Source organism: Tamandua tetradactyla, chromosome 2 (assembly GCF_023851605.1).
Source record: "Tamandua tetradactyla isolate mTamTet1 chromosome 2, mTamTet1.pri, whole genome shotgun sequence".
Lineage (NCBI taxonomy): Eukaryota > Metazoa > Chordata > Mammalia > Pilosa > Myrmecophagidae > Tamandua > Tamandua tetradactyla.
In genome coordinates this window covers 215,933,908-215,958,959 of record NC_135328.1, presented here as the reverse complement: position 1 = coordinate 215,958,959, position 25,052 = coordinate 215,933,908, and the positions used below count along the sequence as shown (strand labels likewise).

Here is a 25,052-nt window from a genome sequence, read left to right as displayed (position 1 = left end):
CAATACACCAGAATTGGAATGGCTTTTAAAAAGGGGAATTTAGTAAGTTGCAAGTTTACAGTTCTAAGGCCATGAAAATGTCCCAATTAAAGCAAGTTTATAAAAACGTCAAAATTAAGGCACCAACAACAGACTACTTTCACTCAAGAAAGGCCGATGAAATTCAGAGTTTCTCTCTCAACTGGAAAGGCACATGGCAAACATTGTGACATCTGCTAGCTTTCTCACCAGGCTTCTTGTTTCATGAAGCTCCCTGGGCCAAATTCCTTCTTCATCTCCAAAGGTCTTTGGCGGCATAGGCTCTGCCTCTTGTCATTCCCGTGACTCTAAGAGGGACTGTCTCCAAAATGTTTCCTCTTTTAAAGGATTCCAGTCAAGGCCCACCTGGAATGGGTGGAGTCAACATCTCCTTCTAATCAAAAGTTAATACCCACGGTTAGGTGAGTCACATTTCCATGGGAAAAACCAAAAAGCTCCCAGCCAACAATATTGAATGAGGACTAAAGGACATGGCTTTTCTGGGGGACACAAATTCAAACCAGCATAGAAGGCTTCCAGAAATGCTTCCGCTGCTCACTGCAGCTCAGCCTGGGTGGTGGACAGGCTCTGCAGGACCAGAAAGTGTGCATCAAAACATGCACGACAAAAAATGATGGAAGACTCTCAGGGAATTAACTCATTTCTTAAATGCTATCTTTTTTTCTAGACTTTTATTATGTTTACCACTTTGAGGTGATCTCACCTCGTCTCGGGTTCTGCAGGAAGGAGAACGAGGTTTGGATTCCGTTGCAATTGAGGAAACCAAAAGGACATCCAAGTGGGAAGTTTAGCAGAGGTCGGATGGACCAGACACTCAGGAGAGAAGCCCAGACCAAGGTGTCAGTGTGGAAGCCTCGGTCCAGCCCGTGGTGCTTATTAAAGCTCTGAGAGAGAATGAGTCCCCTGGCAGAGAGCCCCAGGAGCCCCAGGAGCAGCTGGGGACAAACCCAGAAGAGCCATAACCCAGCACAGGTGAGCAGAGGAGGCGGAGCGCAGAGAGGAGGCGGAGCGCAGAGAGGAGGCGGAGCGCAGAGAGGAGGCGGAGCGCAGAGAGGAGGCGGAGCGCAGAGAGGAGGCGGAGCGCAGAGAGGAGGCGGAGCGCAGAGAGGAGGCCGAGCCTCTGAGTGGCTGAACCGAGAGGTAGGAGGAGGGAAAACAGTGGAGGGGGATGGGGTGGGGTGGGGGTGCTTTGGGCACCAGGAAGTGGCAATGGAGGGGATCCACGGTCCCCTGGGTTTCGCCACCAGCGCGCGCTGGTGACATTGTTGGGAGCAGTTCTGTGGCGTGCTGAGGACAGAAATCAGGCTGAGGACACGACAGGGAGGAGAGATATAATGCCATAGCTGGCGGCACACAGGCACTCGGAGAGATTTTTGAAAGATGCTAAATGCTGGTGGGAAGAAGCCCAAGAGAAAGTTCAGTTCAGTTAAAATGCAGAAGCGGGAGATGGAAAATGGAGATGGAAGATGGATCCAGGTGGGAGCGGAGAGGGTTGAACAGGTGAAGCACAGGGGATATTTTGGGGGGGGGCAGGGGGGTGGCAGGCGAAATTGTTCCGGTGGAAACTGTGGTAGTGGATGTGGGTCACTGTGTGTTTGTCAAAACCCACAGAACTTGACAGCAGAGAGTGAAACCTTAATGTGTGCAAAAGTTTAACAGATCAGTTAGGAGGTCGAGGATCCCAGGACATAATGCACACTGTGACAATGCATCCAGCTGTGTTAGAAGTGGATGCCATCACCTCACTGAGGAGGTGGGGGGGAAGAGGCTGACCTAAGTAACTACAGAAACGAGTGCAGCCTGTAAGGCTGGAACTGTACTGTAATTGATAAAGTTATTTCCTATGGGTCTGCGGGTTCACAATTCAGAACCACTGCACATGTAGACTGGGATTAAGTCAAAATTAAATGGATGGTGGCTGGTATTTCCTACTGCTGGAATAGGATGTCATAGAGAGGTGGAAAGGCTAGAATGGATTATGAGATCCTGGATCAGTATGAATTCAAGTTTAGCTTAATATAGATACAGATGGACAATATAGAAATTATACACGTGCATATCCTTGAATGGAGTACACACATATATTTCTAAGCTCTGTCCACTGCGAAGGCTAGAAGCAATGACACCTGAGTCACACCCAAGAGGAGCCTAAGGAGACACGACAATTAAATAGAACGCAGTGTTCTGGATAAGATCCTGGTACAGAAATAGAATGTTAGCTAGAAACTAGGGAAATCTGAATAAAATATGACTTTAGTTAATAATGACATCTCAATAGCAGTTCATTACGATGCTGCATGTAGGAGGTTAACAATAGGTTGGGTGGGTGGGGCATGGGAACGTTCTGTACCATCTTTACAAATTTCCTGTAAATCTAAAACTATTCTAAAATAAAGAAGTTTATTTAAGGGCAAACAAAATGCAGAAGAGGGGATCGTTGATGGAGCTGGAAGGGAGTTGGCCGTGGAGTTCAATGCTGACCCTCCCGTGCTGAGTCTGCAAGAGAGGCCTGGCTGGGGAGCCCGGGAGACTTGCTGTGTGGCAGAGAGCACCCAGCTGATGGCAGAGAAAAGAATGCAGCTGATTTTCACTCCCTCCTTCCCTCTCCCCACCTTTAAGACCCCCTGGCTGGGCTTTGAGGCTGGAGACCCAGGAATTCTCCAGGGTGGGGCAAAGTTAAGAGCCTTCTGTTTCCAAAAAGAGTTGGCAGGAAGGGATGGCAGCACCTGCCTCCAGGCAGGGAAGGGGCATCAAAAAGCCTGCCCGCTCCCTCAGATGTGTCCAGAAGGGCACAACATCTCAAGAGGAGATGCTACCTGGAGGAGAGGGGGAGCTGGACTCTGGGGCCAGGAGAGAATAGGGCACCTGGCCTCAGCCAAGCCTCCAGCCCATATCTTAGCTTGACAACTGTCCAGAAGTGCTTGGACTTACAGGGGGCTGTACCTAGTATGTGCCTTTCCAAACCTTGGCCCTGGTGCAGACTGGATGTGGGGGACAACAGCATCTTAACCCCTCTGTGAAACCAAGTGACCTGGTGCATTCATTCAAACAGCGGATAATTATGAAACGCTTCCCATGTTCCTGGCATTGTAAGCCCAGCGCTAGAGCTAGGCAGGGTCAGTCACTGCTTCATCACCAACACTCTAATCCAGGTGTTGGTGAACTTTCTGCCAAGGGCCAGATACTAAAAGTTTATCTCTGCTGCGACTATTTAACTCTGCCTTTGAATCAGAAAGCAGCCTTAGCCAGCATGTAAGTGAACAGGCCTGGCTGTGTTCCAAATAAACTTTTTCATGGACATGGAAATTTGAATTTCAACATTGGAACACACATGTCACAGGCGTGTGTCTTCTGAATCTAAGAATCTGCCTGGGAAGGCCTACCTGTGACACTTCCTCTACAGACACACTCTCCTTAGAAGGCACCTCCTCATCCTCAGCTGCGTGCCAGCCAGCAGGTGAAGCCACAAGTGCAGGACCCTCCAGTGCCACATTGCAGTCCACACTACAGAAATACGAACCCAGTGATGAAAACCTCACTCTTCTGGATGCTGTGGGCTGGGCTGCCATGCCGGGAGCAGGTAATTTCCAATGTTGAAATCATTTTCACGTCTCATAGAAATGTTCTTATTCTTTTTTTTTTTTTTTTTCTATTTAACATTTCTCAGCTCTAGGACCATACAAAAACAGACCCACAGGCTGTGGTTTGCCATCCCTATTCTAAACCGAGAAGCTGACTCATCAGATTTATAATAAAATTGTCCTGTGGGGGTAAAAATGACATGTTCAGCCCCTCTCACCCTCCTCCAATCCCTAAATCCCCACCAGAGGGGCACCTGCCCCTGGCATGGCAGCCCAGCCCACAGCGTCCAGGAGAGTGAGGTTTTTGTCATTGGGTTCATATCTCTGCAGTGTGAACTACAATGTGGCATTGGAGGGTCCTGCACTTGTGGCTTCACCTGCTGGCTGGCACGCAGCTGAGGATGAGGAGGTGCCTTCTAAGGAGAGTGTGTCTGTAGAGGAAGTGTCACAGGTAGGCCTCCCCAGGCAGATCCTTAGATTCAGAAGACACACGCCTGTGACATGTGTGTTCCAATGTTGAAAGACATTTTTCACTTGGCTGAGCACCAGGGAACTCATTCATCCCAAGGAAACCCGTCAGAACCGATGTGTGGGGCATGTGGCAAACGCTCCATTTAAGTGCAAACCTTCACCAGCACATTGGAGAGAAACAAGGTGGGCAGAACCTTGCTTCTGAAGTGCTGCAAATTCCATAAGTCAAAGAAGCTCTTTACCTAAAGGGAGGTTGGGAAATGCTTCCTTACCAGTTTGGGATTTCTTCACCAACAGGCCAACCACCCCAGGAGACACCAAATGTGAAGCAGTCTTTCCCAATGGAAAAAGTGATTACAACTGTAGAGAAGCAAGAAAGCCTTCAGCCACGAACACACACTTGTTCAGCATCAGAGAGCCCGTTCTGGAGACAGGCTTTGCGAATGCAGCCAATGTGGGCAAACCTGCAAACAAAGGTCCAGCCTCGTTGAGCACCAGGAAATCCACACTGGAGAAAGGACTTATGAGTGCAGTGAATGTGGAAAATTCTTTACCCACAATATCCCATTCAGTACCAGAGAGTTCATACCAAGGCAAGGCCTAATAGGTGCAGCAAATGTGGGAAATCCTTTAGCCAAAGCTCTGGCCTCATTTAACATCAGAGCACTCACATTTGAAAAAGGCCTTATGCGCGCAGGGAATGTAGGAAAACCTTCAGTCGAGGGTCTTACCTCACTGTCATCAGAAAGTTCACACAGGAGAAAGGCTTTAGGTATGTGGGGACTGTCCTATTTCCTTGCTCATTATAATATTGGGAGGAGAGTCTTTGTGAGGGAGCCGTCTGTTGAATTGAATGTCACCTGTAAACAGGCACAGTGGGAAGATTTCCCGTAAACTTCAGGTCCATTGGGAAGCTTTAAGAAGCTGTGCTGCACTCCCTGATCTGCTCAGGGCCCTTGCCAGATTTCTGTCACTGCCATTTGCTCTGGTAGAAGCCCTCTCACCCCTATCACCCCAACAACATGATCAGGAAAGCAGATTTCTGTGCTCTATCCAGTTCACCGGAGGAAATCATGACTAGCTCGAGCCCTTAGAGGATGCTGCTTCTTTCCCTGTGACTGGGAATGGACCTTAATCAGTTTTGGCCCAAAGGACCTGATCTGTGTTCTCCTGGTGCCTGCAGAGAAGGAGTGCCGTTTTCAGGGACATTGTTGATCTCAAGTGATGCTTGTGATGGAATTTTCCAGCCTCCAAGCCATCAAAGGGGAAATACCTACCTCGCCTTTCTCTGGTTTAGACAATAATAATGGCCTTATTTGAACCACCTCTAATTCTTGGGGTTTTATTCACTGTGTGGATTGGGCTGAAGCATGAAGGGGTGAGTAGCTTTTGTGGGCATCCCAAACTTCGTGTGCAGTAGGAGGGGACAGTTGGAGGGCAGTAGGAGAGCAGAAAATGCCTCTCCAAATTTGGGTCTGATTTGCATTGCTGCCCCAGGCCTCCTATGAAAGACTGCAGATTTCTGTGGTTCTAATTTGTGGCCCGGATGCCAGGACTTCTGTGCACTCAGCAGCCACCCTGAGGAATGGCAGTGGTTGTGACAGCCTCTGTGGGAGCAGCCTGAATAGGACATCACCTAATGCCCAGCACTTATCCCTCCGATCCTTCAAAGGAGCCATGTGCCCGATGGACAAAACTGAGAAGGCTGGTGTCACTGGTTGTGAGGTTGTGTTGGGGCGGGACGGGGAGGAGAGGACATAATTGGTACACAAACACTGGATTATTAGAGAGTGGAGGAGACAGTGGCATAGTTGGAATATGCCTTTTCTAAAAGTGCAGCCATAAATATGCCAATGAGGCATATGGAATAAATGCATATAAATTCTCACGACCTCCAGGCCTGGGTCATCGTCAGAGAAAATAAAGATTTTGTGGAGTTCCATAGCCTCTCTGGGCTGTTCATGTCAGGGCCATTCCTGCCAAGACAGGGAAATAAGGATAGAGAGACGGGAGAGCCCACAGTTCAGGGATGTGGCTTCTGGGCCCCAGCCAGCATTCCCATTGGCTAAGGTGGAAATGGCCTTCGTTGCTTACCAATATTTGCTGTTCCTACGGCTGCTCCTCTCCTTAGGAGAGATGGTAGAGACAGTGTAGAGCTGCCAAAACTGATTTTCCAAAGAGAAGGAGATCTAGGTTTTCATTTAATGCTTTAATGGGGTATAACTGACATGTAATAAACTATACCTATAATTATTATATAAGTTTAGAAGTTGGTAAGTTTTGACATAGGTATAAACCTGTAAAACCATCAGCATCACCCCATTAATGCATATCTGTCACCCCTATATTTGCTTCATGTTCCTTTATATTCTTTTTTATTTCTTTACAATAGATGAGTGTCCATTTTCTAGAATTTTGTGTGATTGGAATCCTTTACTTTTATTTTCTGCTGCCCTTCATGCTGCATGATTATTTTGCAATTCATCCGTGGTGCCTAATGAGTTGCTCATTTTTTTTTTTTATGTTGCTGCATAGAAAGCTGTTGAATGGATAGAATGCTATTTGTTTATCCATTCATCTATGGATGTGGCTTGTTTTCCAGTTTTTGGCTATTGCAAATAAAGCTGCTATGAAAAAAAAGAGAAAAACCAGATATACTCATGTCCTAACTCTACCCCACCCCCCATGGCTCCATACTTGTGAATGTGACCTAATTTGAAAATAGGGTCTTTGCAAACCTCTTAATTAGTTAAATTAAGATGCAATCATATTGGATTAAGGTGGGCCTTCATTTAATCACTGATAAGAAGAGACTCAAAAACAGAGAAACACACATTAAGGGGGCCCTGTGGCGATAAAGGCAGAGAGTGGAGTTATGCTGCCAAGGGTTACCAGTAACTGCCAGAAGCTAGAAGCCCGAGGAAGGATCACCTCCCAGACCCTTCAGAGAGAGTCTGGCCCTGCTACACCTTGATTTCAGGTTCTGGCCTCCAGAACTGAGAGAATGCATTTCTGTTTTTTTTTTTTAAAGCCATCCTGCATGGGAGATGACTCTCAGCCCTAGGAAAAATGCGATTAAATCCATTTGTCTTTGCTTCAGTCCTTCAGGCAAGAGCCTGACCCTTGCACCATGGGACCAACAATGCCATCCTGACCAAAAGGAGGAAAAGAAGTGTAACAAATAGGGTATCAGTAGCTGAGAGAGTTCAAATAGAGTCGAGAGGCTACTCTGGAGGTTGCTCTTAGACAAGCTTCACTTAGACATTGCTGCCTATCATAACCCACCAAACCCCAATCAAACCATTCCAGCCAATCCTAAAGAACACCTAGGGCAATATATAAGATTCTACGAAGGTTCCATGCACTAGAACTTTCCAGAAACCTACAACCTCCAGATGGGTCCCTGGACCAGGTAAGTCCTGAAAGGCATAGGGACCAGCCTCTCTCTAGAACATCAGATAGTTCCATCCCCCAGCCCATATTGTCAACAGCCCCTTTCCAATATGAAAAAGTTAGACTGGGCATAGCCCAAACACCCCTAAAGAGTGGGAGAAAGATCAAAGGTGATGGTAGAGTTATATAGAGAAGGTAGGGTTTAACAAATGAGTATGAGTGCTGAATCATTATGTTAATATTTCTTTTAGTTTCCAGTGTCTTAGAGCAGCTAGAAGTAAAATCCTAAACTTGTGGAACTGTAATCCATATCAAACTCTGAAATCTGTTCTACAACTAACTGTTGTGATGTGCTTTGAAATTTATTGCTTTTTTGTATATATGCTATTTTCCACACACTAAAAAGAAAAAAAGTAGATGGTGATGATAAATGCACAGCTATATGATAGTGTGAAGCATTGCTTGTATACAGTTGATGATTACATGCTATGTGAATATATAATATATTCATAGAAAATGAAAAACAAAAAAAGCCATCCTGTTTGTGGCACTTTGTTAGGGGCAGCCCTAGGAAAAACACGTGGTTAACTCCATTTGTCTTTGCTTCAGTCCTCGTGGATGGAAATGATTCCTGGTGCCAAATCTGAGCTATAAAAAAATGTTCAAATTAAAACACGGACGTCTCTGCGGTGGACGTCCCTGGCCCCAGCCCCACCCCAGACACTTGATCCTTGTGTGAAAACACCCAGCCAGAGTCACTCCTCTCATTCCCGCCTCCCAGACTTGTGGCTTGTGACCTAATCTGCCATCCAGGAACAAGAAGCTTCTCAAGTTCTGGGTATGGAAATGGGATCCGCAGCTGTCCGGTCATCTGGGAGGACACAGACAGGAACCGAGTCCCCGAGTGGCGTCCTGGTCAGCCGGGGTTGAAGGCCAGCTCGGTTCCTCGGGTGGGAGGTTGGCCTGTCCCCCAGGCCTCTCCCGGAGCATTAGCTGAGCCCCCCCGCCCCCCACCGCCGGGGAAGGCCCCCGGAGAGAGGGAGCTGAGCCAAAGGAAGGCCCGTGTCCAGCCGCTCACGGTACAGCGAGTTCCCTGGGACAGCGGCCAGGACGCGCCAGCTCCGGGGGGGGACTGCCACCGAGGGGGAGGACAGGAGGCTGCCCTGTGCCGAGAGGCTCAAGCCAAACTGGGAGATCCACGCTCTTGGCAGGGGGACCCACTCTGACATTCACAGACCGTTTGAAGGAAATCAAATGTATTACTTTCAAGGACACCGGGTTGTTGAAACGTGGTTCACCAGCTTTTCTGCAGAAAGGCCCCTCCCTTGAGGAAGGGGTTAGAGGGCGTTTGGGGCAGGGCTGCCCAGGCCGTCCATTCTTCTGTTATCTGCTCATTTCATGAGTATTTACTGGGCTGGGCAGGGCTGGAAACCGCAGCAGGGAAGACAGATGTCAACAAGCCATTCTCCCCTGGGCACTGGCTGAGGGGTGCAGGGAGAGGAATGGTGGGCGAGTTTGGGGAAGGACCACGGCGAGGTGGCATAGGGAGGTGATGCCGGAGGTGAATCTGCCAGCAGGGAAAGGGGAGAGTCCCCAGCAGAGGGTACAACATGTTCTGAGGGGGCTTCTGCTAGAAACCACCCCCCCAACCCTGCCTACTGGGATTAGATGTCGTCGGGGCCCACTTGAATCCCCTTGGCTCACCCCAAAAGTCCCTTTGCAGGCCCCAGTGGCTTCCTGTTCATCCTTGAGGCATTTCCTGCACGTCTGTGGGGTAGCCGGGGATTACTTTACGAAGAGTGGAGCTGATGTGAACCCCAGCCTCCTCGCCCCCCGGGGGGACCATTCCAAATTGCCTTTCATTCGGCCCTGGGGATCCTGGGGGGGGGGGACTCCAGATCCACACAGCTGTTCACTGCCCGTGCACACGCCCTTTACCCCCTCTCCCCACTGTAAGGGGGGACCCCTCAGCGTGCTTCCTGGGACCACCTCCCAAACAAACTACCTGCCCCCAAACCTGTTGCACAGGAGAAACCAAACGGAGGCAAAACTTCACCTTCACCCTTTAGAGCTTTCAGGGTCACAAAGGAAGTATAAATTTGAACCCCAAACCTACACAAGGGCCTGTGGTTTCAACCTTTCAGAGCTTTTTTCCCTTCCTCCTTGAGTCCAGACAGACAGAGCTTTCTTCTCTTGTCTTTGCTGGCAGGCATTTACCTCAAGTCCACCCTTCACAGACACCTGGCCCCTGGGGGCCCGCCTGCACCCCGATCCCTCAGCCATCAGCCCAAACATCCAGGCCTCGAAGTGCGGCAGACAACTTGAGGGCAGCCACGGACCCTCTTTTTTCACCCGCGGAGATTTCAGATAGTTTAAAAATAACTCCATTGTGTATTTAAAAGATATTGATTGTGTTTCATCTCAGATTTGTAGGAGCTTTGTGGTGGGGGCAGGGGGGCTTTTCGGGATCTTGAATCAGCCACATTTGCACAGCTGAAGGGCCGTGCAGGTGGCCTGCCTGCCTTTTGCTGTCCTGTGGCAATCTCGTGTACATGGACTGCTGTGAGACAGGCCCCGACTAGGGGATAAAAATAGCTCCTCAGGGTAAAGTCCATGTCTGTACACACGCCCCAGCCTGGCCTGACACAACCGGCCGCTCCACCCCATCATTTCTCCCCACACTGGCCTCCTTTCATCTCTATGTACAGTCTGAGCTCTTTCCCACCTCAGGGCCTTTGCACCTGTTCTTCCCTCTGATTGTGACACTCTCCCCAGGCTCTTACAAGTCTTGTACCTTCCTGTCCTTCCCACTTCGGCCAAATGCCTTCCCTGCCCACTCCCTCCAAAGGTGACTCTAGGGATTTGAAGTCATTACCCATCAAAGCACCCTGTTCATTTCCCTTATGGCATCAGGCACAAGGTCATGACCATTTGTCCCAACTGTACCATCTATTTCCTTATTTATGGACCATCTCCCCTTTGGAATGCAAGCTCTGACCTTGAGGAACGGGGGCCACGTCTTATTTACAGCCAAGTCACCAGTGTCCAGACATTGTGGAGGAACAAGTTATGCAAAAAATAGTATTTCATCAGCCTTTGAATAGTTCGATGATGCCAACCAAGCCTCTTGGCTCTGATTCCTGGCTTAGCAAGCAACGTGTGGTTGTTCTAATGACAACGGGGGGAAGGTTAGGGGACAGGGAGGTGGAGAATAGATCTGGGGGAGGGTGAGATGGGAAAGCAATAGACCACCTGCCGGTCTGAACCCATCTGGAGGCTTCAAGTGGGCACACAGCTGTCCCAGTGTGTAGCTTGGGGGAAAGGGCTGAGGTGCAGATGGAAATTGGAAGTCATATGAATGCCTCATAAATGGTTTTTAAAGTCCTGGGACCAGGTGAGGTCACCTAGCAAAAGGGTGTCTGCACAGATCACAGCCTGGAAGCTTGGCAGGCAGAGCTGTAGAACTGTGGACCTCACCACTTTGTAAACTACCCAGCGTGTATCCCTCAATGGTGGGCTTTTGGGTGCTGTAGAAAGCATGGAACAATCAAAGAAGCAGGGTGAGGGGGTGGCCACTTCTAACTCAGACAGGGTGTGCCCTGGGGAGAGTCTCAACAATCAGATGAAGTAAACATTTTAAACTTCATTCCATAAAAGGGGAAAAGTCAGGTTCAGAGTTGTTGGGTAACCTGCTGAAGACACACAGCCTGTAAGTGGCAGAGCACATGGTGAGGAATGAGTCATTAGATGGAGATGCTGCAGCAAGCAAGGCTCCCCCATAGAAAGAACCCAGGCTGTCTTCCTGCCCCCTCTCCAGTAACAGAGTCCACAGAGGGGCCATCAAGACAGAAGGTGACTTACAGATCAGCTCACCCTGAGTGTCAGAGCTTCCAATCCCATTTGGGCAGGGGGTGGAGCACAGACTCTGAAGCCAGGGCACACTGGTCCAAATCCCAGCTCTGCTGCATAAGTGGACAATTATTCGACCACTCCATCCTCAGTCTCCTCGTCTGTACAATGGGGATAATGATAATAGTCTCCACTTTATAGCATTGTTGGGACAATGAAGTGAGTTAAAACAAGCAAAGCACAGAACAAGCATTCAATAAATGTTCTACAGTTCCCAGTCCCTTCTGCACGGCCCCCTCCCCTTGACCTGGGCCCGGGACAAATGCCACAGATCTGCCCTACTTAGCCTATAGCAATTCCGAGCCTGCAAGTGGAGCCAGCTCCCCTGAGAGGGCAGCGAATGTGGGATAGCTTCCAGGGGTTGATGAGTTCTTCCAACCCCCCAGTTTGCTGCCCCATTACATCTTCAGCCCTCTGAGGGGTTCTGGTTGTGCCTCCCTGAGCCGCCAAGTCCAGAAAAAAAGGGACTCATCAGAGCCTGAAGCTGCTCTGTGTTCCCGGCAGTTCCAGCCACGGAAGCCAGGGCCAGGACAGCAGAGGGTTCTGGGCCCATCTCCGCTGTCTGCATCAAGCCGCTGGGACTCCCTGCTTTGCCCTTAAGCTCTTATCCCTGTCTATGGTGGTGTCTTACAGGAAACCAGAGAGAGCTCTGATTTCTCAAAATTCTGTTGGGAAGGCCCGAGGCGAAGCTGCACCTAAACAAGCAGCTCTTCCCCATGAGCTTTGCCACGCCGGCACCCTAGGGGCTCTTCTCTCCCCTCATTCTGCTTACCTGGGCAGGTTCCGGAGCAGAGTGAAGGCTGATTATTGGGAATCGAGGCACAGCAAGCCATGCCACTTGCCAGCCTTTGGCTATAACACGAGGCCACAGTGACCTGGAATGCCCAGGTTAGAAGAGCCTCTGAGCCCCTCTCTCCCAGCCACACCCACCTCCCCAGAGTACCCACCCCGTGATACATGGGCCTTCCCAGCGGGCACCTTGCACAGGCCTACTAAACCAGCTTGTCTGCTGCAGGGACTGTGGGCTTCACTCCCTGCCCCCACGCATGCCTTACAGAACCTCAACTTTTGGATTTTTCCTCCAAAAAAGTAGGATTTTTCTTACAGTTCCAGCACACCCCAGGGCCAAGACCCTGTGTCTCTTACCTGCACCACAGAAACATCCTCCTCCTTGATTTCCCTAACTCCTCTCTCCCCCACCCAAAGGCCAGATGTACCTTTTTTAAAAAACCAGCTGGAGTCAGACATTCACCCTTGCAAAACCCCTCAATGGCTTCCCATTGCCTTTGGGATAAAGTGCAAATCCCTGGGTCTTCCCTGCCTGTCTTGGCTGGCCTCTCCAGAGGGGCCCAGTGGGATGGGTTTCCTATGGGCCTCCCTCTCCAGGCCCCAGGCCCTTTGCTCCTACTGTTCTCCCTCTCTGGACCATTCTCCAGCCACCTTCAGGTGTCACTTCCTCAGGGAAGCCTTCCCTGTCCCTCCCCAAACAAGTGCAGGGACTCTCCTTGTTCTGTGCTCCCCATACTTCCCCCCTTTCTCTTGTTTCCTCGTTTTTCTTCCCCACCACAATGAAGATCAGGGCAGCCTGGACAACATAGCGATCACCCTTTGTGGACGCCCAGGACACTCGGCCTGTGACGGAGCAGAAGGAGGTCAGTATTTATTGCATGAACGGACGCATGCACACATGGCTAATGCATGAACGGATGCATGCACACATGGCTAATGCATTAACAAATGCATGCACATGGCTAATGCAGGAGCGGACCTGCCCTCCTTCTTACTGCTTTGCCTTACCCGCCTCCTGTGGTTGGAAGCTCCTTACAGAGTTCTCACCCTGGTTCTGACACCATGGCCTCTCCCTGTGGAGTGCAGGTATCCAGGCTAATGCCTGGTCCTTCAGGGCCTGTGGGCAGCACTGGGTGCCAGGCTGAGCTGAACAAAGAGACTACTCTCCACTCGGAGCCATGCTCTCTAGACAAGAGCCCATAACCCCAGTTCTTGTGCCCAGAGACCTCAAAGTCTGTTGCCCAATAACCTTTCCAACCACTAGCCCCAGGCCCACCAAGCAAGGAGGCCTAATCCCAGACCCAGGGCCTGGAGTAACCAAGCTTTACGCACACCGGGCATATTCTTTGTCCAGACCGGGCCCCATGAGGCAGGTACCTTCTGTGTCCACCCGCCTACACAGTTGGGGAAAGAGAGGCTAAGGAAGCTGCTCGAGGTTGGGGGGGTCAAACCCTGACTCTAGGGTGCTTGCACTTAACCTCTGCACTTTGTTGCCTCTCTGACCAGCTTTTTGACCAAGCATCCGCGGTCTACAGGCAGAGGGAGGTAGGTTCAGATCTTAACTCTGCGCGAGTTACTTGACTTCTCCTAAACTCAGTTTACTCATCTGCAAAATGGGCAGAATACAGGACGCAGCTCATCGGGAGGTTTCATGCAACAAGGTACAGGAAGAGCTCGGCCCTGGACATGGCCTAGAGCCAAGGCTCAATAAACTGAGGTCACCGGCCTTGGGTTATCACGGTTCTGTGACGTCAGGCCTTGAGAAGACCCACCAACCAGGGGTGTACGGAGGTGAAATGGAGCACAGGCTCACTCCCTTATGCTCAGCTCTAATCTCCAGAAAGCTCCAAAAATGGAAGATTCACTCAGTTGGCAGTGGAACGCAGCCTGCCACCAATTTATTCAGTGGCAAACCCCACCTTGAATGATCAAGGTGAGACTGTTTACAGGGTGTTTTTTGAATCCCAGGAAGAGTGATTATTGACAACTTTTTTCTTTTTTTTTTTTGGCATGGGCAGGCTCCGGGAATCGGCCCCGGGTCTCTGGCATGGCAGGTAAGGATTCTGCCACTGAGTCACCATTGCACTGCCCCATTATTGAGAACTTTTATGTGTAGATAAGGCAGGGCTGCCCCAGACCCCAGAAGATCGTGCAAATGTGTGGTATATGCACCCTCAAACCTCTCTAAAGTTATCGCACAAACTTCTACTTCTGAAACGCACCCCAGGGCTCTGGGCAAGGGATTGTATTGATAGCAACCTTCCTACAGCAGGTGCTCAATAAACAACACTCAATAAACAACAGCTTTCATTTTTTTAAGGCTTGTCCTTAACCTCCCCTCCCCCCCACTACCTCCACGACCAGCTCTTCTACTTTTGAAACAAAAGTTCTTGGGGGGCATTTAGGGATCCTGAAGCTAATTCTGATAATAGCTTCTGTTTATTCACACTTTCCACCAGTGACATGTCCTAGAAGGACTTAGAACAGTGCCTGGGGCATAATAAATATCAGCAGAGTTATTGTTTGTTTTCGCTCTGAAGAATTACCATAGCTTGCCTCATTGTACAGGTGAGGGAACCGAGACACAGAGACAGGAAATAACTCAGCAGGCTGGAACGGGAGCCTCGGGGCAGAGGACAGCACGAGTGAGGAGAGAGGAGAGAGGCACCGACAACCCCGGAGGAGCCTGCCAGCCTGGCACCACCCAATTATTAATCGTCATTGGGCTTTCACCGATCTATAAGCATTATTCAAAATACACATTCCACCAAAGTAGATTTCCTTCAGAGCATGTGGGCAAGGACAAAGACCCACAGCGAGTTTGGAAAAGCAGGTCCAGCCTTGTGCACAGGGAGAGTGAGATTTGCTGGCAGTGGCCTGTCCTTGCTGGGAACAATGCGGGCCTTTCATTAACGAGAAAGCTAGGGCTGCCCCTGGAAACTTGGCTCAGACTGCGTCTGTTCAGGAGAATCGAAGCCGGGAGAGCAGCAGCCTGCCGGGCGTTTGTCCTTTGACCTCCAAACTACACCACCTGCCACAACTACCCTCCAGGTCCTCAGCAGAACACACACCTGGAACCTCCAATAGAAATCTGGGCTTGGCTCCTGCAAAACTGCAAGGCTCCTGGCAATTCCCTGCGAAGTAATTAAACTCTAACCCTGGCGGGAGGGGGTGTTTTCCAATACCCTCAGATTTTGTAGAAAAACAAGGATAAAGAAATGACTGGGGTGGGGAGGAGAATTGGAGGTTTGACAGTCAGCAGTCAGATGAGGACAGCAAAAAAGAAACCTGCCGCAGCTCACCAGGAAGCATTGGGCACTTCAAAACTCCAGTGTTACCAGAGGCCCAAACAAGCTTCTCCTTTCCTGACACCCCCCACCCCTCATTCCACCAGTGTGTCTGGGACCCAGGGACATTTAAGTGGCTCTCTGTTGTCACTACCTGTCTACATGCCTCTTTATCTTTAAACTTGGTATGCTGTGCATAGAGTTCTATACGGAATCTGCCTTGCTTTTTTTTTTCTTTTTAATCAGCTTTATTGAGCTATAATTTACGTACAAGAACACACACCCATTTTAAGGGTCAGGTCAATGTGTTTCAACAAATGAATATACCCTGATCAGGTTATAGAATATTTTGATACCCTAAAACACTCCCTGGGGGCTGTTTGTACTCAATCCTTTTCCTCTTTTCATCCCTGGCCTGAAAACTTCACCAATCTGGTCTGCCTCATTAGAAATTAGTTTTGCCTTTCCTAGAGTTACATATAAATGGAATCATTTGATCTCTGGCTTTTTTCTTTGTTTAATTTTGTTGCTGTTATTGTAGATAGAATTTGTTTTATTTTGTTGCTGTTATTGTAGTTAGAATTTTTAAATTTTTCATATTCAAATTGCTTGCAGCTAGCAAACAAGTATATTTTTGCTTGTTGACCTTGTGTCCTGTGACCTTGCTGAATTCACTAATTAATACTAGTAGTGATTAAATAAATTCCTAAGGAGTTTCTGTGTAAAACAATTACCTCATCTGTGACTAAAGACAGTTTTACTTCTAACTTTCTGGTCATTATGCTTTTTATTTCTTTTTCTTGTCTTATTGTCCTGACTTGTACTCTAGCATAATGCCAATTTTAGGGAGCAGGTGTCCAGTCATTTACCATCAAGTATTATGTTAGCTGTAGGTTTTTTGTAGACACCCTTTATCAGTCAAGGAAGTTCTTTCCTAGTCCCAGTTTGCTAAGGTTTTTTCCATGAACAGATGTTCAGTTCTGTCAAATGCTTTTTTCTGCCTCTATTGACACGATCATTCGTTTTTTCCCCTTTTTGCTGTTACTATGCTGAATTATATTGATTTTCAAATATCAAACCAACACTGCTTTGAAGAGAGTACATACTCAGTAAATCTGCGGTGCATGAATGAATGAATCAGATAGCTTCTTTGATGTGGGCTTGCTAGGTCAAAGGACATGTGCATTTCAACATTTTAACAGAAATTTCCTGACTTCTTGCTGAAAATTTTGTCCCAGGCTTCACTTCCACCAACATGTCATAACCACAGAATCTCCTCACTCAGTGTGTGTAGTTGGAACCAACAGGGTTGGGGTGGAGAAGCGATATGGCAGCTGTGGATGGCCATCACAGACACTTGAGATTTGAACTGATCTCAGAGGACATCCAGGAGTCTGGCTGGCAAGGGAGACAAGTGTCAAAAGAAATAAAACAAAATAGAAGTTAGTACAGCTAAGAGATTTAAAACGGAGTCCAGAGGTCATTCTGGAGATTACTCTTAGGCAAATCTCAGCCAAATATCACCAACTGCTAAAATATGTAAAGCTTCAGGCAACAATGTTCCTCAAAACCTGAAGGACATCTAGACACCATAAAACAAACCACAAGATAAAGAACTCAGTAAACTATTAACCTGAAGAATATTTGGAGCGCCCTAAATATCCACCAACCACAAGCAACGTATCTAATCTTTTCCTTTAAAAACACTTGCCTTTTTGGTAGTTTATATATTTTATGCATATTTCTGTGACACTACAACTTCTCTAAGAAAAAATATATTTATATTAATAAAAATTTTAAAAAAAATTCTTACTGGAAATGACAACATGGTACACAATTTGAGTTGCTACCTGAATCTGTGCTTCCCCAATAATTCTAAGACCCCAAATAAATATCTTTGGCCTTGCAGCTTACTTTGTTATTTCTCAGTTGATAAGAGATACTCCTGGCAGAGGAAATAGCACATTCAACAGCATGGAGGAAGAGAAGGCAATTGCATCAGTCACTGACTAGCTGTGCAACCTTGAGCAAATCTATCCTGCTTATCCATAAAAAGGGAATGAAAACAACTGGGCTTGATACCGAACAAAAGCAGGGGAGTTCTCTACCCAATGTGCTTCTTTTGGTTTGCTAATGCTGCTGGAATGCAATATACCTGAAATGAACAGCTTTTAAAAAGGGAATTTATTAAGTTACAAGTTCACAGTTCTAAGGCCATAAAAATGCTCCAGCCAAGGCATCTAGAGAAAGATACCTTGACTCAAGAGAGGCTGATGTCTGCCACGTGGGAAGGCACATGGCTGGCGTCTGCTAGGGGCTGCATCTCCAAATGTCTGTGTCTAGGCGGCTAGTCTCGCTGTCATTACTCAAAGCATCTCCAAAGTATCTGTCTCTGTTGGTTCTCAAGCAACTATTCTCCAAGCATCTGCATTTCCAAACTTCTATGTCTGCGTCTGCATCAGAGGCTTTTCCAAAATGTTTCCTCTTTTAAAGGACTCTAGGGAACTAATCAAGATCCACCTTGAATGGGTGGAGTCACATCTCCATCTAATCAAAAGTTCGCACCCACAATTGGACGCACCACATCCCCCCGGAGATAATCTAATCAAACGGCCATATCTAATCAAATGATCACACCCACAATTGAGTGGATCGATCTCCACAGAAACAATCTAATCAAAGGTGTCCATCCTACAATATTGTATCAGGATTAAAGGGTGATGATTGCCCCCACAAGATTGGATAGGAAAATTTACATGGTTTTCCTGGGGTACATAACAGATTCAAACTGCCCAGTGCTCAAATGACCAATTCCTGAGATACCTGGGTTTCAAAGAGAAAAAGAGTTTATTGCTGAGTATGACACAGGGGACCAGATGGCCTCTCAGCCAAAAGATCTGTCTAAGGGGTTTTGGTTTTTAAAACAAGGGGAGATGGAGTTGTTATCAATACAATAACAAATATAAGCAGCTATAATCTACATATGTAAAGGAGTGGAGCTAGGCTAGAGCTAAGCTAACACTACAAGAACAAGACAATAGTTAGTTCTGAGCTGATTCAAGTTCCTTCATTAATGTTAGGGGATTGTCTTTGTGATTATAAGACTCTAAGGGATACCAGGTAGGGGGCAGTCCCCAAGTTTTTACAATTTGCAATTCAATGCCTTTCATTAATTTCATGTATTCCTTTTTGGCTATTCTACCATGTACTGGAAAGTAAGAAAAAAGCATCTATATATTGACCTAGTCATCATAATTATTTGTTAAATCTTCATTTCTCAGTTACAAAATTCCTCCTTTTTTGTTTTTGTTCATTCCTCAACCTTGAGGGATACCTGAGCTTTGACTGCTCTAACTTCTTCGTGCTGAAAAGAGGCATTAACATCACAGGCTAGAGGAATGAAACTGGCTGTTGTTCCTGGAGAGACCCATATCTCTGGGTTTCAGGGTTTAGCTAACTTAGGAACACTCAGGAGACTTAAAGTCTCTGAAAGATAAGCTTAATAAATAAATTGAAACTTATAAGTTTAAATAAAAGCAGTAGAAGGATTTTGATTAGGTGATTTATAACTATATTACATTGAGGAAATAGCTTTTTATGGATTTTTAGGTAGAACTTCGGGTATTTCTTAGGGCTTCTGGGGACAGTATTGGCAAGATCTGGCTGAGACCTGCAGGAGAGTAACGTCTGGAATGACTTCCTGACTCTATTTGAAATCTCTTAGCCATTAAAACTTTATTTCTTTTCCCTCTTTTGATCTGAATCCATTGCTAATCCCACAATGTCAGGGAGCTTACCCCCAGAAGTCATGTCCCATGATGTCAGGAAACTGTACCCCTGTAAATCTTGTCCCACATAGGAGGGAAGGTAGTGAGTTTATTTGTAGAATTTGACTTAGAGAGAAAGCCACATTTGAACAATATGGAGATTTTCAGCAGGTGACTTTTAGGCATTACGTCATTACGAAAAAAAGTTTTACGAGCACAGGCCTCAAGATCAAGGACTTGGCTTATTAGCATATTTCCTTTTATTAGTCAGGGCTCATATATTTTTGAGTTTATTTTTATAGGTCTCCCTGTTACAGGTTTAATGGGGATAATTTATGGTCTTCAAAAAAGGACTAGCTCTTAGATTTAGACTTTGCAAAGTTCTTTGATTAGTAAGTCAGGAGACCCCACTGCTTGAGAGAGTAGCAGGAACTCCCCAGGTAGGGAAGTTATCCCATGCTTTTTCCTCCAGTCCCACGAGGGACCTTGCACATGCTTTTTTCATTTCATGCCCCACACACTCTGAGATGCATCAGAGTATTAGATTAACCTGTACAGAATACTAAGATCTCATTTTCTCCTCTAGATTCCATGTCAAATAAAGCTGAATTAGGTTGATCAAATAAACTGACCAGGTGGATTAGGTTAGACAGTGTGTTATAAAAAGCTCATGTATTTGGACAAAAATTTTTCTTTCTTTGGTTTCTCATAGAAACTAAAGTTTTAAAATACAGTTACTATCACTTTTTGCCCTGTATTCTAATTCACTTTAGTTCTCAACTAAATCAATCCTATTCACCTCTTTAATAAAAGTCTGATTCTTTCTTTAGCTTTTTCTTTTTTTTTTTAAACAGTTGTTGTATGGGGTCATCTTTTTAGAAAGAATGCTTCTTGTTAGAACCTTTAGCACTGAAGAGCTCTAACTCTGTGTCTCAGGTATCACACAGATACCCAAAGTTCCAGGGAACTACTAGGTTATACACAAAAAGCAAAGCAATTCAGAATTTAGAAATAACAATTAAAGCTCAGGAATAAATATGACTACTATAAGCACTTACATCTAGGCTCTAATTTTCTTTTAAGCATTTTCTAAATGAAGCTATTTCCAGAAATAAAAACATTTGACAGTTGACTTATACTGGGGTCATCACCCATAAACCAAACAGAAGTTTTGTCCTGTCTCTTTTACACTTTTACCGGGGTTAGGTTAATTACCAGGTAGACCATAATGTATATACTAACCTTGCTTCTCTTTTAGAGTCCATTTTTGCTGAACATGAAGTTCTGACTTGTAGTTGACTCCATGTACTTTTAGAGAAGCATTAGAACCAAGTAGTGTAACTGAAAGGAAATTTGATCTTTTCCTTGACCTGTAACATTCTCTCTAACAATAATTAAAACCATGACTGTATCGGTTTATTAATGCTGTTAGAATGCAATATGCCCGAAATGGAATGACTTTTAAAAAGGGAATCTATTACATTACAAATTTACTGTTCTAAGACTATAAATATGTCCAAACTAAGGCATTCAGGGAGTGATAGCTTGACTCAAGAAAGACCGATAACTTCTGAGCCCCTCTGCCAGCTGGGAAGGCACGTGGCTGGCATCTGTGGTCCTTTGGCTTCTGGTTTCAAACAGCTTCCCCAGGAGTGTTTTCTTTCTGCATCTCCAAACGCCTGGGTCTTGTGTTGGCTCTGTCACTTCTGTTCTCCAAGCATCTGCATCTAAGGTTTCTCAAAAATGATCCACCTTTGAAAGGACTCCAGCACACTAATCAAGGCCCACCTTGCATGGGAAGAGTCACATCTCCATATCACCAAAAGGCCACACCCACAATTGGGCACACCACATCTCTGTGGAGATCATCTAATCACACTATAATATCGAATCAAGATTAAAGGATGTGGCATTGCTGGGGCACACAACACTCTCAAACTAGCACGATGACTGACGTCATATTGTCATCAAACATCATGCAGATCACTACCACAATGGACAGTGACAACACTGTCAAGCCTTTAGCAATTTTATACAATCTCTAAATAAAAATAAAATGGATAACATTTTGCCCATACAAATTTAACCTACAGAAGTTTAGAAAATCCCTTTTACTTTTTTTTAAACTTTTTTTTATTAATTAAAAAAAGTTAACAAACAAAACATTAAGATATCATTCCATTCTACATATACAATCAGTAATTCTTAATATCATCACATAGTTGCATATTCATCATTTCTTAGTACATTTGCATCGATTTAGAAAAAGAAATAAAAAGACAACAGAAAAAGAAATAAAATGATAATAGAGAAAAAAAAGATTATACATACCATACCTTACCCCTCGCTTTCATTTACCACTAGCATTTCAAACTGAATTTATTTTAACATTTGTTCCCCCTATTATTTATTTTTATTCCATATGTTCTACACTTCTGTTGATATAGTAGCTAAAAGGAGCATCAGACACAAGGTTTTCACATTCACAGAGTCTCATTGTGAAAGCTATATCATTGTTCAATCATCATCAAGAAACATGGCTACTGGAACACAGCTCTACATTTTCAGGCAGTTCCCTCCAGCCTCTCTGCTACATCTTGAACAACAAGGTGATATCTACTTAATGCATAAGAATAACCTCCAGGGTAACCTCTCAACTCTGTTTGGAGTCTCTCAGCCATTGGCACTTAGTCTCATTTCACTCTTCCCCCTTTGGTCGAGAAGTTTCTCTCAATCCCTTGATGTTAATTCTCAGCTCATTCTAGGGTTAGAAAATCCCTTTTACTTTTGATAAGACTTCCCAATCACTTCTCAGATGATATATTAACTATTTTTAGCACCTCCCTTTTACAAGGTGAAAGAACAGATCCTTTCCAAGAGTTTGAAATAAAAAGACATGCCTTAGGGTTTGATTTTGGGAAGGCAAAATGTCAGAAGTTATTGGGTTTGAACACTATGTTAAACGGGAAAATGGGTTACTGTGAAACAATAGTTGATTCCTTATATAACCAAAGTGACAACAAAAAGTAAACTAGGAGTTAATATGATTGTAAGAAAAAGACTTAGTTCCTCTAAAAGTGAGAAGACTTGTCTTCAAAAATAAAGGATAAGGGAGGAAAGGCCATGGTGACTTAGCAGGCAGAGCTCTCAACTGCCATGCCAGAGACCCGGGTTCGATGCCCGGTGCCTGCCCATGTGAAAAAATAAAATAAAATAAAGGATAAGGGTAAGGTTACAGTGGCTCAGTGGCAGAGTTCTCGCCTGCCATGCTGGAGACCTGGGTTTGATTCCTGGTACCTGCCCATGCAAAAATTAAAAAAAATAATAAAAAGTAGAGGATAACGTTAACACAAACATCAACAAGGATGTTATTCTGATATGACACAGAATTTCTGTCCTCTAGACAGAGTACTCAGATGGTTAAGAAAATCTTTTTATCACTCTTCATCTGGAGCAGACCATCAATCTACATTATTTTAACAGAGAAAACTAAACTCTAGTGTTGTATGAATATGCAATTTGACATAAAAGCTCTTAAAGATTATTATAAACTAGTCTATCAAATTTTCAGTCAGCATTGACTATGACAAACTTCACTTTTTAAAAAAAATATTTTTATTGCGATATCTTCATGTATCATACAGTCCATCCAAAGTATACAATAAATGGCTCACAATATCATCACATAGTAGTGTATTCATCATCATAATCATCTTTAGGATATTTGCTTCACTCCAGAAAAACAAATGAAAAGAACAAAAGAAAAAAGCCATACATCCCATACCCCTTACCACCTCCCACCTCATTGACCACTAGTATTGCACTCTACCCAATTTTTTAACCCCTTCTCTCCCCCACCCATTATTTGTTTATTTTTGTCCTTATTTTTTTTACTCATCTGTCTATACCCTGGATAAAGAGAGCATCAGACACAAGGTTTTCACAATCACACAGTCATATTGTAAAAGCTATATAGTCATACAATCATCTTCAAGAATCAAGGCTACTGGAACACAGTTCAGCAGTTTCAGGTGCTTTCCTTTAACCACTCCAATAAACCATAAACTAAAAAGGGGTATCTATATAGTGCATGAGAATAACCTCTTGACTCTGTTTGAAATTTCTCAGCCACTGAAATTTTATTTTGTTTTATTCCTCTCTTCCCCCTTTTAGTCAAGAAGGCTTTCTCAATCCCATGATGTTTGGTCTTGGCTTATCCCTGGGAGGCATGTCCCATGTAGTGGGGAGGGCAGTTAGTTGACCTGCCGAGCTGGTTTAGAGAGAGAGGCCACATTTGAGCAACAAAAGAGGTTCTCTGGAGGTGACTTTTAGGCATTTTCATTCGTAGGATTAGCTTCTCCTTTGCAGGAGTAAGTTTCATAGAGTCAGGCCCCAAGATGAGGGCTCAGCCTATTGAATTGCTTGTCCCCATTGCCTGCAAGAATATCAGGAATTCCCCAGATGGGGAAGTTTAATATTTCCTCCTTTCTCCCCAGTCCCCCAAGTGGACTTTGCAAATATTTTTTATTTTCTGCTCAAATTACTCTGGGATGTATTGGGGTATCACACTAATATGTACAAACTAACAAGATCTCACACCCTATTCAAGATTCCATATAATTATAGTGTTCAAATAAACTGACCATACAAGTTAATTTAGATAATGCACTACCCAAAATACTAGCACTAATTAGGAAATGTGTTAACCAAAATATAAATTTTGCACCCAATAAACATCTCTCCCTTTAGCCTCACACAGAAGTTGAAGTTTTAAAATATGGATGACATAATTCTTTACCCTGTATTCTGATCTGCCTTAGTCCTATCCATATCAGCCTCATTTATATCTCTACATGATGTCTGATCACTTTTTCAACTTTTTAAATAGTTCTTGAATGTGGCACTCCTGACTTTCACAGCTTCAGAGCTCTAACTCTCAGGTGTCACATAAATGCCCAGAGTTTCTTGGAAAGACCCATGCTATATACAAATAGCTCAGTATCTCAGAATTTAGAATTAACAGTTATAACTTCTGAATAAATGTGCCTGCTATAAGAGTTTACAATCTAGGAACCTTTACAATAAGCCCCAACCTGATAACCCATGCTCTCGACTTTAGTTCCCTGAATGTTTTATATTACAGTTCGTCCATATGATTCAGGCATTGATAATATTTGTTTTTTTGTTCCTGGCATTTCATTCAACATACAAGCTCTCAAGGTTCATTCACCTAGCTGCACGTCTCACAACTTCATTCCTTCTTGCAGAGGCTCAGTAGAACCACAGTTCCCCCTTCCTTCCCTCAGTCGTTTGTACTCTTAGGCCACCTCCATCCATTATGAATTACAAACACTGCTACCATAGACACCAATGTGCAAATGTCCATTTGTGTCCCCACACTCAGTTCCTCCAGGTATATACTGAGCAACGGGGTTGCAGGATCAAATGGCAACCCCATCCCTAGCCTCCTGTGGAATCATCACACTGCCCTCCAAGGGGCTGTACCTCAGTTTCCTATGGACAGTGATTAGGTACATCTCTTTCTCCTCATTTTCTCTAGTACTGTTCCTCTCTGTTCATTTTTAAACAGTTTTATTCACACATCACACAATCCAACCTAAGGGTATTGATTTGCCTTTGCAATCATATTCTATCTGAAGACATTTCCCTTTTTTCCACAAAGAATACATACCCCTTTCCCAATCCCCCACCTGCTGACATTTTAGCATAATGCCGTTGTTACATTCAGTGGAAGCACAGTACAATGCTACTATTGATTATAGACCCCCAGCTTGCATTAATTGTACTTTTTCCTG

The 25,052-nt window shown here is 45.3% G+C and overlaps 1 long non-coding RNA gene across 1 annotated transcript; it reads left to right on the top strand.

Moving 5' to 3' along the window:
- Nucleotides 1-8,266: 8,266 nt before the first annotated feature.
- On the top strand, nucleotides 8,267-14,079 carry LOC143664647 (uncharacterized). Its single transcript, XR_013166567.1, has 3 exons — nucleotides 8,267-8,322; nucleotides 12,968-13,045; nucleotides 13,689-14,079. It is a non-coding gene; the product is annotated as an uncharacterized LOC143664647 (long non-coding RNA).
- The last annotated feature ends 10,973 nt before the right edge of the window (nucleotides 14,080-25,052 follow it).